The sequence below is a fragment of the Drosophila sechellia genome, unplaced genomic scaffold (genome assembly GCF_004382195.2).
Source record: "Drosophila sechellia strain sech25 unplaced genomic scaffold, ASM438219v1 U_221, whole genome shotgun sequence".
NCBI classification, from domain to species: Eukaryota; Metazoa; Arthropoda; class Insecta; order Diptera; family Drosophilidae; genus Drosophila; species Drosophila sechellia.
The window spans coordinates 21686-29281 of NW_022611162.1; the positions used below are offsets into that span (position 1 = coordinate 21686).

Sequence of the window (7596 nt, forward strand, 5' to 3'; positions counted from 1 at the left end):
GGCGTCCTCCAGCGACGAAAACGGCTCCTCCAGTACCCCAACGGGTTCTGGCACTCCATTCGATGCCAGGGCAACCAATTTCGCCTGCGTTGGCGCCGAGCTCTTAGATGCCAGATGGCTTCTGCGCCTGCCTCGTCTGGACTTCATCGAGGCACTACTTCCGCTCAAGGCACTCGCGCTGCTGTCGCTCTCCATCGGCATAAATACGATGGTGGCTCCACCTACCGTCGACGCCAGCAACCGTATGCTCGTTTACTCGCTGACAAAAGGTAGTTGCTCTGGAACTCGAGCTCCACCTATCGGTAGAGTCTGGTAGCACTAAAACTCTCCCTAGACACAAACCTTAGCAGTGACTCCCACCAATAAGCTTTGTGACAGCTGATCAAAAAGCTTACTCGAAAAACTTACTCGTAAGTTCGCCTTCAGCACGTGCTAAGTGGAAAATTCCCAACAATTAATTGTTAATTACTTCCAAACCGCTTGTTTATAACACACGAAAATTAGCACACGACTTTCGCGGAGCACTAATTCACCGATTTTATTACTTTCCAAACACGGAAAACCAAGTTCTTCGCAATCTGTACACGAGCGCAACGAAAACACGTCCGTCGTTAATCCATTCATGCGCGTCACTAATTAGATGACGAGGCATTTGGCTACCTTAAGAGAGTCATAGTTACTCCCGCCGTTGACCCGCGCTTACTTGAATTTCTTCACTTTGACATTCAGAGCACTGGGCAGAAATCACATTGTGTCAACACCCGCTAGGGCCATCACAATGCTTTGTTTTAATTAGACAGTCGGATTCCCCAAGTCCGTGCCAGTTCTGAATTGATTGTTAATTGATAATCGTTATAATTGATAAGAACTAATTGGTTTAACCCAAATAGTATTCTTAAAAATTTTAGCAAGAAAGTTCCACAATTGGCTACGTAACTAAACTATCCGGGGAACAAGTAACTAACATAAATGCTAGAAACTCTATTTACCCAGAACGAGCACATAAACCATGTTATTGTTTCCCAATCAAGCCCGACTATCTCAATCTTCAGAGCCAATCCTTATCCCGAAGTTACGGATCTAATTTGCCGACTTCCCTTACCTACATTATTCTATCGACTAGAGACTCTTCACCTTGGAGACCAGCTGCGGATATTGGTACGGCCTGTTGAGAAGTTTGCGTGTCCCCACCATAAATTTTCAAGGTCCGAGGAGAAAATATCGACACAACAGTATATGTCATGCTCTTCTAGCCCATCTACCATATCTCTCTGCGAAAGACTTCCATGGTAGTACGGCTATAAAACAGAAAAGAAAACTCTTCCGATATCTCTCGACGGCTTCTTTATGGTCGTTCCTGTTGCCAGGATGAGCACGAGGCCCATATTTAATAACAAACGGATACTCAACAGGTTACGGAATTGGAACCGTATTCCCTTTCGTTCAAAATTATTCAAGTGTATTATATTCGCTTTGTTTATATAGTTAGGCATTTTTGTTTTACTTGAAAATTTTCGGCTTTCGCCTTGAACTTAGGACCGACTAACTCGTGATCAACCACTGTTCACACGAAACCCTTCTCCACTTCAGTCCTCCAAGGTCTCATTCGATTATTTGCTACTACCACCAAGATCTGTACCAATGGCAGCTCCATGCAGGCTTACGCCAAACACTTCTACGCATACCATTGTACCTTCCTACTCACTAAAGTTTCAAAATTTATATCACAAGTAATATAAATCATCTACTTTAGCGGTAATGTATAGGTATACAACTTAAGCGCCATCCATTTTAAGGGCTAGTTGCTTCGGCAGGTGAGTTGTTACACACTCCTTAGCGGATTTCGACTTCCATGATCACCGTCCTGCTGTTTTAAGCAACCAACGCCTTTCATGGTATCTGCATGAGTTGTTAATTTGGGCACCGTAACATTACGTTTGGTTCATCCCACAGCGCCAGTTCTGCTTACCAAAAGTGGCCCACTGGGCACATTATATCATAACCTTGAACTTCATATCAAGAAAGTTAAGGTTCTTACCCATTTAAAGTTTGAGAATAGGTTAAGATCGTTTCGACCCTAAGGCCTCTAATCATTCGCTTTACCAGATAAGATTATTTTATATAATATTAAAATGCACCAGCTATCCTGAGGGAAACTTCGGAAGGAACCAGCTACTAGATGGTTCGATTGGTCTTTCGCCCCTATACTCAATTCTGACAATCGATTTGCACGTCAGAACTGTTTCGGTCTTCCATCAGGGTTTCCCCTGACTTCAACCTGATCAAGTATAGTTCACCATCTTTCGGGTCACAGCATATATGCTCAAGGTACGTTCCAGTTAGAGGCATAAATAATATAAATATACATTATACATAACTATATAGAACGCCCCGGGATTGTGTTAATTAGCTATAAATAGCTAAAAAACTAATCCCATTATTAGTCAAGTTAATTACGCTATTAGGTTTACATCCCAATAACTTGCACATATGTTAGACTCCTTGGTCCGTGTTTCAAGACGGGTCCCGAAGGTATCCTGAATCTTTCGCATTGTTAATCATACAAGAGCATATAATAAACACAAAAATCAATGATAATTATGCCATTATATAATTCCGAAAAATTAACGCTCTGTAATAATATAAATCTATCAGCACTTTATCAAATTAATAACATTTATTCTGTGTTAAAATGCAAGCAATTTAATTGGAATAAACTATAAGTTATATTTTATGATAAATTTGGGATATGCTAATAGATTACAATGTCCTTATATGGAAAAAATGCACATTATTCTTAATAATATTATTTAAATATTACAATTTTAATGATGAATTTTCCATAACGGATATTCAGGTTCATCGGGCTTAACCTCTAAGCAGTTTCACGTACTGTTTAACTCTCTATTCAGAGTTCTTTTCAACTTTCCCTCACGGTACTTGTTTACTATCGGTCTCATGGTTATATTTAGTTTTAGATGGAGTTTACCACCCACTTAGTGCTGCACTATCAAGCAACACGACTCTTTGGAAACATCATCTAGCAATCATTAACGTTATACGGGCCTGGCACCCTCTATGGTAAATGGCCTCATTTAAGAAGGACTTAAATCATTAATTTCTCATACTAGAATATTGACGCTCCATACACTGCATCTCACATTTGCCATATAGACAAAGTGACTTAGTGCTGAACTGTTTTCTTTTCGCTCGCCGCTACTAAGAAAATCCTTGTTAGTTTCTTTTCCTCCCCTAATTAATATGCTTAAATTCAGGGGGTAGTCCCATATGAGTTGAGGTTGTATATATAACTATATTTTGCCATAAATTCTTTATATATAAATGATAAAACAATCAATTAAATTCGTTATAAATAGTTCCAATAGTTCTTGTAAGCAAAGTCATTTTTATCCATTTAACGAACCAACGAAGAATAATAACAAAACCAAGATTTTTCTTTTTCCGAATCATTAATAAGAGACAATTCTAGATGAAAAATATTTCAATTTTTTATGCTAGACATTTCTCAGTATTATTTGATTGAAAAAGAAAATATTTCTCTTCGTTTTTCACATTCAAATGTGAGATAATGTTTTTCATTTCTTTTTTAATATATGAATAAAATCATTATTTAATCCAATAATATACCATATGCTTATAAAAAATTTATAAACAACTTAATTAGCATAGTCTTACAACCCTCAACCATATGTAGTCCAAGCAGCACTATAAAATTAATTAAAGTACATAACAGCATGGACTGCGATATGCGTTCAAAAATGTCGATGTTCATGTGTCCTGCAGTTCACACCGATGACGCACAGTTTGCTGCGTTCTTCATCGACCCATGAGCCGAGTGATCCACCGCTTAGAGTTTTTATAATTCAATTTTATATAATGTCAATATTGTTTTATTGAAAGAAATTAAAAATACACCATTTTTACTGGCATATATCAATTCCTTCAATAAATTTATTTTTATACCTAAAATAAATGTTGCGAAATGTCTTAGTTTCATATAAGCATTATGTATCATAATAATCTGGTTATGGTTTGCTATTTTGGGTGACACATACTGCAAAATTTATATAAACATTAACCTGATGGATGACAGGTACAAACATTGTATATTTTAGGTTGTTGCATTAGCCAACGTATGCTCATAACATAGATGAACAATACATATTCGCAACGCGTGTATATTATGGTCCATATACACACACACTTATTTTGATTACCACACATTCAAAATTATTTTATTTTAATTCGACTTCTACTTTCGAATTTAGTTTAGGTTTCTTCGATTTCCATTTTCGAGAATTTGTTTTTATAGGAAACGCCGTTGTTGTAGTAAGTACTGCCACAAATACGCACAGCAACATTAATAATGTTAAAGTCTTTTTAATGAGGTTGCCAAGCCCCACATATAAAATAAAAGCCATCTTCATTTTATTTTGACTTAACTTTTGATTCCGTGGAATCATTTGTAATATTTTTATTTTGGTAAATTGTATTATTTGTATTATAACAAATATTTATTAAACGATAAGATATTATACAATAATGATCCTTCCGCAGGTTCACCTACGGAAACCTTGTTACGACTTTTACTTCCTCTAAATAATCAAGTTCGGTCAAATTTTGCGAAACAAACCGTAACCACGCAAGGCGTCACAGTGATCACGTCCGGAGACCTCACAAATAATTCAATCGGGTAGTAGCGACGGGCGGTTGTGTACAAAGGGCAGGGACGTAATCAATGCGAGTTAATGACTCACACTTACTGGGAATCCAAGTTCATGTGAACAGTTTCAGTTCACAATCCCAAGCATGAAAGTGGTTCAGCGGTTTACCCGGACCTCTCGGTCTAGGAAATACACGTTGATACTTTCATTGTAGCGCGCGTGCAGCCCAGGACATCTAAGGGCATCACAGACCTGTTATTGCTCAATCTCATTATTGCTAGACGCAATTTGTCCATTTAAGAGCTAGTGTCCTTATAATGGGACAAACCAAACAGGTACGGCTCCACTTACATAAACACATTCAAACACAATAAACATTTTACTGCCACCATGAATAAGGCTACATAAGCTTCAGCACCATAATCCTGAAGATATCTATTTAATATATTTGAGTCTCGTTCGTTATCGGAATTAACCAGACAAATCACTCCACGAACTAAGAACGGCCATGCACCACCACCCATAGATTCGAGAAAGAGCTATCATCTGTCTTACACACTTATGTTCGGACCTGGTAAGTTTTCCCGTGTTGAGTCAAATTAAGCCGCAGGCTCCACTCCTGGTGGTGCCCTTCCGTCAATTCCTTTAAGTTTCAGCTTTGCAACCATACTTCCCCCGGAGCCCAAAAGCTTTGGTTTCCCGGGAAGCGACTGAGAGAGCCATAAAAGTAGCTACACCCAATTGCTAGCTGGCATCGTTTATGGTTAGAACTAGGGCGGTATCTGATCGCCTTCGAACCTCTAACTTTCGTTCTTGATTAATGAAAACATCTTTGGCAAATGCTTTCGCTTAAGTTAGTCTTACGACGGTCCAAGAATTTCACCTCTCGCGTCGTAATACTAATGCCCCCAAACTGCTTCTATTAATCATTACCTCTTGATCTGAAAACCAATGAAAGCAGAACAGAGGTCTTATTTCATTATCCCATGCACAGAATATTCAGGCATTTGAAGCCTGCTTTAAGCACTCTAATTTGTTCAAAGTAATAGTACCGGCCCACAATAACACTCGTTTAAGAGCACTAGTGCAGGTTTTTAAATAGGAGGAACATATGAAAAAATACAAGTATTTAATCACATATAAGAACTCCACCGGTAATACGCTTACATACATAAAGTATAGTACTAACCACAATTGTAAGTTGTACTACCCGTATGAAGCACAAGTTCAACTACGAACGTTTTAACCGCAACAACTTTAATATACGCTATTGGAGCTGGAATTACCGCGGCTGCTGGCACCAGACTTGCCCTCCAATTGGTCCTTGTTAAAGGATTTAAAGTGTACTCATTCCAATTACAGGGCCTCGGATATGAGTCCTGTATTGTTATTTTTCGTCACTACCTCCCCGAGCTGGGAGTGGGTAATTTACGCGCCTGCTGCCTTCCTTAGATGTGGTAGCCGTTTCTCAGGCTCCCTCTCCGGAATCGAACCCTGATTCCCCGTTACCCGTTGCAACCATGGTAGTCCTAGATACTACCATCAAAAGTTGATAGGGCAGACATTTGAAAGATCTGTCGTCGGTACAAGACCATACGATCTGCATGTTATCTAGAGTTCAACCAATATAACGATCTTGCGATCGCTTGGTTTTAGCCTAATAAAAGCACATGTCCCATAAGGTTCATGTTTTAATTGCATGTATTAGCTCTAGAATTACCACAGTTATCCAAGTAACTGTTAACGATCTAAGGAACCATAACTGATATAATGAGCCTTTTGCGGTTTCACTTTTAATTCGTGTGTACTTAGACATGCATGGCTTAATCTTTGAGACAAGCATATAACTACTGGCAGGATCAACCAGAATAATGTTTTTCCTTCATATTCCATTCATATTTTTTGAATCGAAATAAGCAATATAATAGATATATAGATTTTTCACTTTATATAATTCCATGATTTTTATTATATTGAATAAAATTCAATATTTCGCCTTTGGGTAAAATTTTAAATATATAAATATAAGTAAAAAATCTATTCGATTACGGCCATTTTTATATAGCATTCGTAATCCATATTTTCATTTTTAATTTATACTTGTTTTACCAATATAACAAGAATTTCATATAATTATTGTAATATATATGTTTCTATAATTTTATCTTTTTATATATACATATTTCATTATAAAATATCATTTTATTTCCAACATACATAATTATTGTATCCACACATGTACAATTTTTGTTTAACCAATATAAATATTAAGTTAAATCATTTGCATTTTGAAGATAAATTTAAAATTTATCTCTTTTCATATATCTCTCTGGTAATATATAACATAAAACCAAGCGCATATGATAATATTTCCACATTTAATATATAATTTTATATTTCTTTCATAAGAATCCATATTTGTATTATACCGTAACGATATAATAATCCAACTATACGGCAGGTAATAAATTAATATTTGCCTGCCTCCAAAAATTAACGATAATATATGGAAACGATTTGTTATTCATATATAATAAAACTTGACTTTTGTTTCAACGATATTATCTAAAAAGCGTATATTCCTATTATCCGCGGAGCCAAGTCCCGTGTTCTATAGAACTGAGAAACAAATTTGTACGGATAATAATATACTTTATTTTATGTAACCAATATAAACATAATCCGAAATAAATATTTCGAATAATGCGGGAGGTCGGCAACCACTGCCTACCTATAGTAGTTTTTGAACCCGCTGTCCTCAAAGCGGGTATTTTCAATTCCGTTTGCCACCCAACATACGGTCTATTCTCTTATATATTAAGAGATTATAGGAACATTTCATTTTTTTCCATTATTCATATATATAATATGATTATTTTTTTTTTATACATATAATAAATATAATTTATAT

General features: G+C 36.5%; 1 non-coding gene and 2 pseudogenes across 1 annotated transcript; all 3 read right to left on the reverse strand.

The window, feature by feature from the left end:
• Nucleotides 1–554: 554 nt before the first annotated feature.
• LOC116802797 lies at nt 555–3302 on the reverse strand (annotated as a pseudogene).
• Nucleotides 3303–3695: 393 nt separating this feature from the next.
• LOC116802798 lies at nt 3696–3876 on the reverse strand (annotated as a pseudogene).
• Nucleotides 3877–4561: 685 nt separating this feature from the next.
• LOC116802800 lies at nt 4562–6555 on the reverse strand. The gene has a single exon (XR_004363145.1). It is a non-coding gene; the product is annotated as a small subunit ribosomal RNA (ribosomal RNA).
• Between the last annotated feature and the right edge of the window lie 1041 nt (nt 6556–7596).